We start from the raw sequence: 12473 nt of genomic DNA on the forward strand, positions 1-12473 counted from the left end.
GGGAAAGAGAGAGAGGGGTGGTGAGGGATAGTTAAGACAGACAGAAAAAACAGACACAGACAGAGAGTTGTCGCGAAAACGAAATCCGCTCACCCAGCGGAGCTACAAACCCCGATCCCTGATTGGCCTAGCAAAGCCAAAGACAAGAACGCTACGCGGTCGTGCGATTGGCTGACGCCGACCTACGTCACGGAATCGAAGCAGCCTTTTAACTCGGGGCTGTGGCGGTAGGCAAGGCGATTTGGCCGTCGGCGAAGTTGTGGACTGGAGCCAGGGACCCCCCTAACGACTGAGCATTGTCCGGAGCTGCAGGTGTCTAGCAATTCTGTCTTTTATCTGCCGGGCTTTCAGGTCTGCACGCTTTCCTGCCCACGGTTCTTGTCTTTCAGGCGCTCAGGCTCAGACAGAACAAGCCACAAAAGCTCTGAGAAATCGACAGCGGCGTGGTAATTCATTTTTATAAGAAAAAAAAACCCCACCTTGTATACTGACTGGCAGGCAACTGATTTCTTCCTGAGGACAAAAAGAAAGAAAAGAAAGGTGAGTTGGTAATTAAAAACTTCAAAGAAATTAAGGAGTAAATACGAGGTTTCTTACTGGCATTGCTTTTGTAAGTGGTAGTGGTATTGTCGTTTGTTTTGTTTTTTGGTTTTTTTTGTTTTTTAATAACTTTTGGTATTTTCTTCCATGCACGCTTTTTTTTTTGTTGCTCTAGGATGTATGAATCTATGTTTTATATGCGGTTGAATTTTTTTTTCTTAATGTGATTGCTTTGTCTGGGGAGTTAGGCGATCAGATTCAGGAAGGTGTAGCCTAGGTTGCAAATTTGCTTTTAGCAGTGTGTTTGTTTGTTTGTTTTATTTTTCTTTCTTTCGTTCTTTTTATTTCTCTCTCTCTTCATTTATCAATGTATTGACAAAAGTCTAAATGTGTGTAACTTAAAAAAGGGGGGGGGGGGGGGGGGGGGAGTGGGGGGGAGGTCGCTGTAGTGTAGCAAGGCGCTCTCCCTGGGGAGAGCAGCCCAAATTTCTCACAGAGAAATCTGTTGTGATAAAAAGAGAAATACAAATACAAATAGAAATACAAATATATATAACGTCACTAGTGACATTATAACCATGGTATAGGGTTTCTCAAACAACTTGCGATAGTTAGATGCGTGTTGTTGTTTTCTTAACCATACCTGATGCATGCTTTTCTACAACTATAAACAATATCGACTGAAGACAGAAAACAAAATACTCAATGACAGTGTTTAATGATAATAATCATGTTATGATTTTTATATCATCATTATTATTATCATTATTATTGTTCTTACTACTATTATCATTACTGTTGTTGTTGTTGTTGTTGTTGTTACCATTGTCATTCGGATGGATTCGATTTCTTCTGTCCCTTTTCACTTACCGAATAAATCACTGGATCAGTGTCCCAAAAGGAATTGCTTGAGTGTTATCGTAACGGAAGCGCCCGCTCAGTTTTACTGGTAACTGGAAATTTGTTTTTGATGATCATGAAGATGATGATATGGATACCTATATAGCGCCTATCCTCGGTTCGAGACCAAGCTCCAAGCGCGTTAAAAAAAAACACAACAACCACGGTCTTTGCACAACAGGCTGCCTACCTGCGTAGAGCCGACTGGCAGCTGCCATTGAGCGCTCATCATTCGTTTCCTGTGTCACTTCGTCAGGTTTTCAATCACGCACACGTACACACCCATACAGAGACGTAACATTTTACGTGCATGACCGTTTTGTTTATTCACCCCACCATGTAGACAGCAATACTCCGTTTTCGGGGGGAGGGGGGTTGCATGCTGGATATGTTCTTGTTTCCATAACCAAACGAACGCTGACATGGATTACAGAATCGTTAACGTGAGTATTTGATATTCTGCGTGCGTATACACACGAAGGGGGTTCAGCTACTTGCAAGTCTGCACATATATATATATGTTGACCTGGGAGATCGGGAAAATCTCCACCCTTTACCCACCAAGCGCTGTTACGAGATCTGAACCAGGGACCCTCAGATTGAAAGTCCAACGCTAAAACCACTCTGTTATTGTGTAGAGCTTGGTATCCGACCGCGGATATGTGCTGTATAAGTATCCATATCATCATCAGCATCATTATGATTTTGAGCGGAATGGATTTTTCATTTACATTCCTGTGAATTCCGATGACACGTTTGCAATGTCAAAATTCGAAAGGAAGGTGGCAGAATGGTTAAGACACACATCTGCCAATATAGAGACCGTAAGGATCTGGGTTCGAAACCCGCTCTGGCTCTTTCTTCCAACGTTTGACTGGAAAATCAAACTGAGCGTCTAGTCAATCGGACGAGACGATAAACCGTGATCCCGTGTGCAGCACGCAATTGGTGCACTGAAAAAGAACCCATAGCAACGAGAGTTTTGTCCTCTGGCAAAAATTCTGTAGAAGACGTCCACTCTGATATGTGGAGTGATGGCCTAGAGGTAACGCGTCCGCCTAGGAAGCGAGAGAATCTGAGCGCGCTGGTTCGAATCACGGCTCAGCCGCCGGTATTTTCTCCCCCTCCACTAGACCTGGAGTGGTGGTCTGGACGCTAGTCATTCGGATGAGACGATAAACCGAGGTCCCGTGTGCAGCATGCACTTAGCGCACGTAAAAGAACCCACGGCAACAAAAGTGTTGTTCCTGGCAAAATTATGTAGCAAAATCCACTTCGATAGGAAAAACAAATAAAACTGCACGCAGGGGAAAAAAAAAGGGGGGGGGGGGGGGCGTTGTAGTATAGCGACGCGCTCTCCTAGGGGGGAGCAGCCCGAATTTCACACAGAGAAATCTGTTGTGATAAAAAGAAATACAAATACAAATACAAATAAAGTGCATGCACTCAAGGCCTGATTTTGCGCGCTGGGTGATGCTGCTGGTCAGACATCTGCCTAGCAGTTGTGGTGTCGCGTATCATGGATTTGTCCGAACGCAATGACGCCTCCTTGGGGAAACTGAAACTAAACTGAAACTTTACTGTTAAGTTTGGTTCTGTGTGTTTTTTCAGTCAGTGGACATTCTGTTTTGAACGTCTTGTCATCGAAACATTTTATTTGTTCATTTATTATTTATTTATCTATTCATTTATGTGTTGTTGTTTTTTTGTTGTTTTTATTCATTCATTCATTTGTTTGTTAGAATGTCTACTTGTGTGTTTGGTTTGTTGGTTGATTTTTTTAATTTTTTTTATTCACTAATATGTAAGCCCTAACAGTTATGTTCCTTTAAAACAGAAGATGTCCTTAAAGTGATGAGAGTTGCTTATCTGATTGTGTGGGCACCTTTGTGCCACGCGTTTTAACTGAGATGAAGTAAATGACCTTTCTTTCTTTTATTCTTTCTTTCTTTCTTACTTCCTAAGAATAAGAATAACTTTATTATCTTGGTCAGGTGCATTATCAAACATAAACAAGTAAACAACATGGGGACCATAACTGTAAAAGTGAACAACAGCTTTTACGAATATTACGAAGACACAAATGTAAAAAAATATCACATACACCGTTTCATACATACATCCACACACTGCAGGTAATAACTAGTGTTCTTAAAGTAAAAACAGAAAAAATTAAGAAACATTATTTTGAATATAATTATAAGCATGGCCTTCTATATTGCACATTGATTATAATAGACAGATAAGATAAGAATAAAGATAAATTGCGGAAAACCACAACCAGATAATCAGCACACACCCGCACCCCCCCCCTCCCACACACACACACACACCACTCTCTTTATAGTGCCACGCATATGAACTGAGATGAACTAAACTACCTTTCTTTTTTTTATTCTTTTTCTTTCTCTCTTTTTCTTTCTTTCTTTCCTTCAATCATTTTCTTTCTTTCTTTTGTTCGTTCATTTCACGATTTTTTTTTCTTCGACTTTTTTCTTCGTTCTTTCTTACCTTCGGTTGTTTTTAGTTGTTGTTGTTTTATTTGTCCTTTTTAATTTATTTGTTTATTTATTTATTTTTTACACGTGTTTCGCCAGAGAACGCTTGCTTTGTTAAGCGGCGAATGAGTTCCTCCCGGTTTTATTTGCACGCACGCAGTGCTCTCCCTTGAGGTCTCCAGGGCCAAGGGCCTGGCTTGAAAGATAATTGTTTGTTTCACGTTAATAGTCGTGTCCCTGCACGATTTTCACCAAAATTTGTTGCTGCAAATGGAAACATGATGACCCCCCCCCCCCCCCACACACACACACACACACCCAACCCCTATCACTAAAACAGCCTTTACAACAACAACAACAACAACAACAACAAAAGAACCCTCTCCGTTACAAATTATTCACTGTGACATTTACGTATTTCAGTCTGATTTACCTCAAATACGAAGTATTAGATTATGGAATTTGATAGGTAGAATTGCATGCTGTCAAACAAAAATGGATAGCGTATGAAGAATACCTATCAAAATATCAATATACATATTTCAGCCTTAAAAAAAATAATTTTTCATTGCTTTATTTACCGAGTCATTCACTGAGTCGTCATTGAATTAAGTCTCTCCATACGAACGGCGAAAGAGACGACGTTAACAGTGTTTCACCCCAATTACCATCATCAAAATATTGCAAGCGGAAGGCTCTTATACTGAAGAGGCGAATGTTGACAAAGAATACCACAATTCTGATGACGGAAGCTAAAGGTTGGGTCATTGAGACATCCACTGGACATCCGAGGGGTCTGTGTAGAGGAGAAGAGAGGACTGGCCGTACTGAGTGAGTTAAGTTTGTCTAAATATTTAGGATCAGCTGAATCTGTAATCTAATCTAGAAAGCATGTTTATTTTAGCGTTTTCTATTTTTCTTCATATTTTATCTTATGTTGATGGCAATGTAATGTCATATGATTAAATGCAATGCTATCTGTATATAAACATGTTTGCTTAGTGTTCCTTTTGATGATGTTGAAATAATGAAAAAGACGTTAAAAAGAAAAAAAAACACGATTAAATAAACCGAAGAGAAAATACATAAAGAATTTTTTTTAAAAGATTAATGAAGGTACAGGACTCTTCATGATGGGAGTTAATTACTTACTCTTCATTTCTCTCACTACTCTGTTGATGTATGTATGTATCGATCTATCTATCTATCGATCTATCTACATTATAAACATATAAATATATATATATATATATATATATATATATATAATCTGTGTGTGTGCGTGTGCGTGTGTGCGTGTGTAAACTAAACAACAGAATAGTGGATGAAAAATAATGTTAACAATTACTGGTAAGCAACCTCTTCAATCATGAGCAGTTACCCACTCCTCAGTGTTGTCATTTTTCTGTGGACCTTATCTTTGTGTCTCAAGAGGAGACAGCAGTACACGCAAAAGGAAACACTCAGACCTTGGTCTCCCTCCGAGGATAGGCGCTATATAAGCATCCATATCAATCAAATCAAAAAGGAATCAAAGCGTAGGCGTCACTGTGCGTCATGGTCAGAAATGGAAGTAAAGGCCAGTGTCATAAGTCGCTTAAGAAATGGAAAGAAAGAAAAAGAAAGAAAGAGACACTGCAGACAAACATGTTGAAGTATTCCTCAGAATGTTGAATGGATGTGATCTTAGATCAAGCTGGCTATCATGTATCGTTCTGACAGAAATGTCGATTTCTAATTAATAATAACAATCATCATTATGATAGAAATGATAATAATCCAAATAATAATAATAATAATATCATTTATTTTCCGTCTAATATCACCATCTTAGATGAACAGACTATAAATAAATAAACGAACGAATGGCTACTCAGCTGCATAATCATCCCTTTCAAGTTTTGTCCGCATCGCATGTTCACGGAGTGACTAACATATTATGCGCTCCTCCATAAACAGTCTCAAAGTCTGTGGCCTTTCATGCCCTGCTCTCATGGTGACCTCAGTTTCGATACCCCTCCACTTCTGTGCTTGGGGTGAGTCCTGACAATGTCTTCAGTGTCGGCAGATTCATGGGGGGGTGGTGGGGGGGGGGGCTGTTGTTTGAGGGACGTGGTGGCGGTCTCCACTCTGGGAGGGACGCTCACTCAGTCTGGCTCCGCGACTAAGCCATTATTGTCGTTAGTAGGGTGCTTAGTAGGTGGTGTCCTAAGCACGTTAAATCAGAACAGGCACCACTGAACACCACCGAAGTGACTCAGCAGCAGTGCAGGGTTTCCTCTGGTGTGTGGCCTCCTGGCGACCTAACATCGATGGTTCCCCGCGGATTGCCGACGCTGGAACTGTGACGGACGAACCCGGGGTGTTGGCCGTGTATGGGGGAATCTAAATGAGCGGCGTGGGAGTAATGCCACTTAAACGGTGCAGATGATGAGGCAACCAAAACAAACAAACAAAAGCCCACCACATAGTATGCCAAATAAACAAACAACAACAACAAAAAAACAACAACAAACAAACAAACCCCACCACATATTATGCGCTTTGAAACATTTCTCGCAGTTCAGTCTCTCTTTCACTCTTTTTGTTCTATCAGTGAATCTCTTTACTCCACTAACTGAATCTCTTTTTATCCAGTCCATTCATTTCCTTTTGCCCAGTCAATGGACATCTTTTTGTCCAGTCAGTGAATCTTTCTGCCCAGTCAATAAACTGTTTTCTTTTTTCTTTTCTTTTTTGGCTAGTTATTAAAACGCCATACCAAGTATGAAGACGGTTCCTGTCCTCCAAATATTAAGATCAAAGTGCTAGAAGCAAGCATCGAGAATGTTCTGAAATGCCACTGAAACAAAAACGCTCGACAATTAATTAATTGAGTACAACTAGTGCAAGAAACATTCCAATTGCCTGTCTAACAGGGAATCCAGCACAAACGTCTCTCTATCGCCTACCACCTCAAGCTTATAAAGAATAATCATAGTTGGGATCGAAATGAGCAGAAGGTTATTTGTAAACCTCTCAGTGTTAGCTACATTAACTGCCTGATTAAGATAATGGGTTCACATCTTACCGTTTCTTTTTTCGTTTTCGTTTTCTTTAAGCTAATGGTACAAAGAACTGTTTTGAAATTCGCACAGAACAGAATCTGATATATAGTGGTCAGAAAAAAATTATGAACGTTTAAACCCGTTAGTACTGTCATGAGTTGTGCAATGAAAACTGACTTAATTTCTTCCAGGAGAAATTATTCTCTTCATACTTAAGATCTGATAGAGTGTGTACAGCACTAGCTCTACTTTACAGTTTTCTGTAAATATCCCTAAATTATTAGATTTTTTTTTCGCGAATGAATTCGTAAATGACACGGATGTGAGTCAATATCATCATATTTTATTAAGTTCCGTGTGTGTGTGTGTGTGTGTGTGTGTGTGTGTGTGTGTGTGTGTGTGTGTGTGTGTGTGTGTGTGTGTGTGTGAAAATGAGTATGTGCAAGGAGAGAAAGAGAGTTTCCGACAGGTATGCAAAAACTAAACCATAAACAAAACAAACAACAAAAAAAGAAATTAAAAAAAGAACGAAAACCGATGTCGACATCATCTATCCCCGTCCTTCCTTCCCCCAGGCCCCCACCCTCACCCTCACCCTGACCCTCACCCTCACCCTGACCACCACAACTACCACCACCACCACCATCCCCTGCTTCCCACCAACTCTACCCCCGCCCCGCCCCCACCATTCCATCCCCCATCCACCCCTAAAAAGGTAGCCCCCAAAACAAACACACACAAAAACTGAACCGAAAGAACTTTCAGTGCACGAGGACAGTAAGTCTATCGTCAGTAAAATGGAAGATCAAAGAGACAGTAGAAAGCAGGAAGGGTGGGGGGCGGGGTGTGGGGGGGGGGGAGGAGGAGGCGGAGAGGAGGGAGTGAGGGAGGGAGATGGCAGAAGATCACCACCACCACCCGTCCTCCCCCACCACCACCCTCAAAGAAAGAAACATCAAAAGAGACAGTGGGGTGGGTGGAGGGAGTGGGAGGTAGGAAGGAGGGAAGGGATTTCGGGAGTGGTGGTGGTAGTGGTGGTGGTGGTGTTGTTGTGGTAGGGGTGGTGCTAGTGGTTATGGTGTTGCTGTTGGTGGTGGTGGTGGTGTTGTTGTGGTGGTGGTGGTGGTGTTAGCGTTGTGGTGTTGGTGTTGTGGTGTTCGTGGTGGTGTTGGTGTGGTGGTGGTGGTGTGGGGAGAATATGTGTGTGTGGAGGGGGGAAGGGGGCTGGGGGGGGGTGCGGGGGGGTTCAGGAACTGGTCGTCACACCCCCTAATGACAGTGAAACAAGACACGGAAGAGACAGACCCCAGGGTTGTGGACGTCCTGTCACCTTCTCTTTCCTGTCTGTCCCCTGAGTTGGGAAGAAAGTTAACATCAACGTGGAGGGGGAGGAGGTGGAGAGGGGAAGGGGATGAAAGGTTGGGTAGGTGTGTGTGGGTGTGTGTGGGTGTGTATGTGGGTGGGCGGGAGGTTAGGAAAGTCTGTGTGTATGTGTGTGTGTGTTTGTGTGGGGGGATGTATGTGTGTGTGTGTGTTTGTTGGGGGGAAAGGGGGGGAATGTGTGTGTGTGTGTGTGTTCGTGTGTGTGTGTGTGTTCGTGTGTGTGTGTGTGTGTGTGTGTGTGTGTGTGTGTGTGTTGTGAGGGGGCGTGGAGAGGGATGTATTGTGATGTGTGTGTGTGTGTGTGTGTGTGTGTGTGTGTGTGTGTGTGTGGATGTGGGTATATATCTGTGTGAGCGCGAGTTTAAGTGTGCGTGTGCGTCTGTGCGTGCGTGCGTGCGTGTGTGTGTGTGTGTGTGTGTGTGTGTGTGTGTGCGTGCGCGCGCGTGTGTGTGTGCGCGCGCGCGCGTGTGTGTATACAAAGTTCGTCTTCCATCCAACCCGCATCCAGTGCAGGGAACGAACAGTCGGCATCTCTCTGATGACCATCTTCTGTGTGTGTGTGACTGTGTGTCGTTGATGTCACACTGTCGTCCTGCCTGTGTCCACTTTCGATCTTCTGCTTCAGTTTGAGGACAGACGGGCGCAATAGCCGAGTGGTTAAAGCGTTGGACTTTCAATCTGAGGAACCCGGGTACGAATCTCGGTAACGGGTCCTGGTGGGTGAAGGGTGGGGATTTTGTCCGAATTCTCAGGTCAACATATGTGCAGACCTACTTGTGCCTGAACCCCCTTTGTGTGTATACGGCAAGCAGAAGATCAAATACGCACGTTAAAGATCCAGTAATCCATGTCAGCGTTCGGTGGGTTATGGAAACAAGAACATGCCCAGCATGCAGTCCCCTGAAAACGGAGTATGGCTGCCTACATGGCGGTGTAAAACCGGTCATGCACGTAAAAGCCCACTCATGTACATACGAATGAACGTGGGAGTTGCAGCCCACGAACGAAGAAGAAGTGAAGAAGAATTTGAAGACTTTCGTTCAATTGATGAATTTTCGGGAATGTAAAGAGAAAAAGAAAGAAAGAAAGAAAGAAGTGGCATAATGTTTCAGTTTTGAAAGAGCTGCACGTGGCTCCCTGTGAAATTTCGATGTGATATGCAAAAGTTGCAGTTCTTACCTGTCGCTGTTTTGATAGGTCACTTCCGCGCTGAATCTGTCTTCATCATTTTTCACGTGCCGCTCTTCTTGTGCTCTGCATGTGCTTCGAGTCCAGTGAACAGCTCTCAGAGAATGAAGACTGTCGGGGTATGCAGCTTTTGTTGTATTTGTATTTCTTTTTTTTTCTGTCACAACAGATTTCTCTGTGTGAAATTCGGGCTGCTCTCCCCAGGGAGAGCGCGTCGCTACAATACAGCGCCCCCCCCCCCCCCCCCCCTTTTTTTCTTTTTTTTTTCTCCTGCGTGCAGTTTTTTTTTTTTTTCCTATCAAAGTGGATTTTTTTTTTTTACAGAATTTTGCCAGGAACAACCCTTTTGTTGCCGTGTGTTCTTTAACGTGCATGCTGCACACGGGACCTCGGTTTATCGTCTCATCCGAATGACTAGCGTTCAGACCACCACTTAAGGTCTAATGGAGGGGGAGAAAATATCGGCGGCTGAGCCTGATTCGAACCAGCGCGCTCAGATTGTCTCGCTTCCTAGGCGGACGCGTTACCTCTTGGCCATCACTCCAAAAAATTGGAACTCACTACCATCCAGTCTACTTTAACTTAACACTCCAACGCATATTGAATTTCAAATCAGTCTCAAGCGTTATTTATTTTGCCAAGCCTTGCACAAAAGATCTGCGCCATGCCTTCGCCATGTCACAGGCTGTGTGTGTGTGTGTGTGTGTGTGTGTGTGTGTGTGTGTGTGTGTGTGTGAGAGAGAGAGAGAGAGAGAGAGAGAGAGAGAATGAATATCTGTTAATGAGTGAGCAGTGTCAGTGCATGATTCGCCCGAGGGCAATGTCTTATGCGTATGAAGTTGTATTGCGCAAGATTGTGCGCTATAAAGAAAAAGGAAGAGAAAAAAATCTTCGTGGAAACTGAGATCTGCGGCGCGGGAAGAAGTTTATCGTGGGTGACACGGTAAAAAAAAGTTACGGCATGTGTGAAGAGAATGACATAGTCGATATATTAGACATTTGCATGAAAAGATAAAGAAAAGCACGCTCTCTTTCTCGTCTTCCCTCTCTCTCTCCCCCCCCCCCCCACCTATCTCTCTCTCTCTCTCGGCATCTCTGTCTCTGTCACTCTTTCACTCACCCTCTCTCTCTCTCTTTCTCTCTCTCTCTGTCTCTGTCTCTCTGTTTGTCTCTCTTCCTCTGTCTGTCTGTCTGTCTCTCCCTCTATCTCCTCTCCCTCTCTCTGTCTCTCCGTATGTCTCTCCCTCTCTAGTTGTCTCTCACTCTATCTCCACTCCCTCTCTCTGTCCCTCCATCTGTCTCTATCTGTATGTTATTCCCGCCCCCCCTCTCTCATTCTCTCTCTCTTTCTCTCTCTCGTCTCTCGCTCTGTCTCTCTTTCTCTGTGCCTGCGTGAGTTTTTATTATTACTATTATCATTTTATTCGTATATATATTCTTTTTATAGGGAGGTATTGATGACTTGTCAAGAGATGTGAATGGCAAGTTATTGGGGTCAGCAGGGTTGATGATGTCGTGCCATTTCCACATCCCGTCCTGCCCCCCCCCCCCCCCCACCACCACCCCAACCCAACCCCACCCCAACCAACCCCCCTCCTCCCTCCTGACCCCCCCCCCCCCTCCCCCAATCTCTCTCTCTCCTCTTCACGCCAGGAAAACCACACAATGGGAACATAAGAGAAAGAAGGAAAGAGAGAGAGAGAGAGAGAGAAAGAGAGAGAGAGAGAGAGATGGAGGGAGACGTAGGATGGCAGAGGGTGGGGGTGGGGGGCAAAGAAAAGGGGAGAGGGAGAGAGAGGACAAAAAAAGAAAAGGAAAGAAAAAGAGTGAGAACGATAGATGGGGGGGAAAAAAGAAAAAAAAGATGAAAGAAAGTGAAGAGAGGGAGGGAGGGAGGGAGGGATACAGACTGAGTTGATTTCTTCAAGACACGTCACTCCTCTTTTGCAACATCTCCACTGGCTCCCTGTCTCACACCGAATAAAGTACAAGATCAGCACTCTATGTTATAGATGCATTCACAACACTGCCCCTTCCTATCTCTGCGGCTGCCTTCACCTCTACACTCCGTCTCGCTCACTACGATCGGCTTCGGATCCACTCTGTTTACGCATACCCAGATTCAAACACTCGACTGCTGGCCGCCGTTTTCTCTGTCTCTGGACCTTGCAATTGGAATGAACTTCCTCTTTCGCTTCGTCAAGTCTCCACACTCAGCTCTTTCAAGTTTGGCCTTAAAACCCACCGCTTCCCAAAATAGCCTCCCTTGCCTGCCTCTTCCTTGTCTTTAGTTTGTACAGTTTTAGAGTTATGCATGCGTGTGAATGACTGGTGCGAAAGCACTTTATTTGTCTCTGTACAAGATTCAGCGCTATATAAATACCATTATTATTATTAGTAGTAATATTTCTTCATTTAAGGCCTCATATGAAGGGAGAGAGAATGATAGAGGCAGAAAAAGAGAGGAGAGAGAGAGAGAGAGAGAGGCTGACAGAGTTGATTTATTCATTTAAGGCCTCAGCCCCAATATGAATGGAGAGAATGATAGATATATAAACAGAAACACACACACACACACACACACACACACACACACACACAGAGAGAGAGAGAGAGAGAGAGAGAGAGAGAGAGAGAGAGAGAGAAGACAAGAAAAGACAAATTCTTTATTTCGAGGATAATAGATAAGCACTGGCGTGCTTTTTTATACATCCAGTCCCCGCCTTGAATAGGGTCTACACTACACAATGCTAAATAAAGATAAAACACGGTGTTGGTAGAAATGCATAACAGAATGGAAAAAAATTAAACAATTAATTTAATTTTTTTTTAAATCTTTAGATAAAAGAACACACACACACACACACACACACACACACACACACACACACACACACACACACACACACACACAAAT

The 12473-nt window shown here is 43.5% G+C and overlaps 1 protein-coding gene across 1 annotated transcript in view; it reads left to right on the forward strand.

Moving 5' to 3' along the window:
- The first annotated feature begins 245 nt into the window (after positions 1-245).
- Positions 246-12473, forward strand: part of LOC143288914 (uncharacterized) — a 99066-nt gene continuing 86838 nt past the window's right edge. Inside the window, exon 1 of the mRNA XM_076597584.1 lies at positions 246-540. The gene's annotated coding sequence lies outside the window, so the exon portion shown is untranslated. The remainder of the gene's footprint in view (positions 541-12473) is intronic.

This window comes from Babylonia areolata, chromosome 13, assembly GCF_041734735.1.
Source record: "Babylonia areolata isolate BAREFJ2019XMU chromosome 13, ASM4173473v1, whole genome shotgun sequence".
In the NCBI taxonomy this organism is placed as follows: domain Eukaryota; kingdom Metazoa; phylum Mollusca; class Gastropoda; order Neogastropoda; family Buccinidae; genus Babylonia; species Babylonia areolata.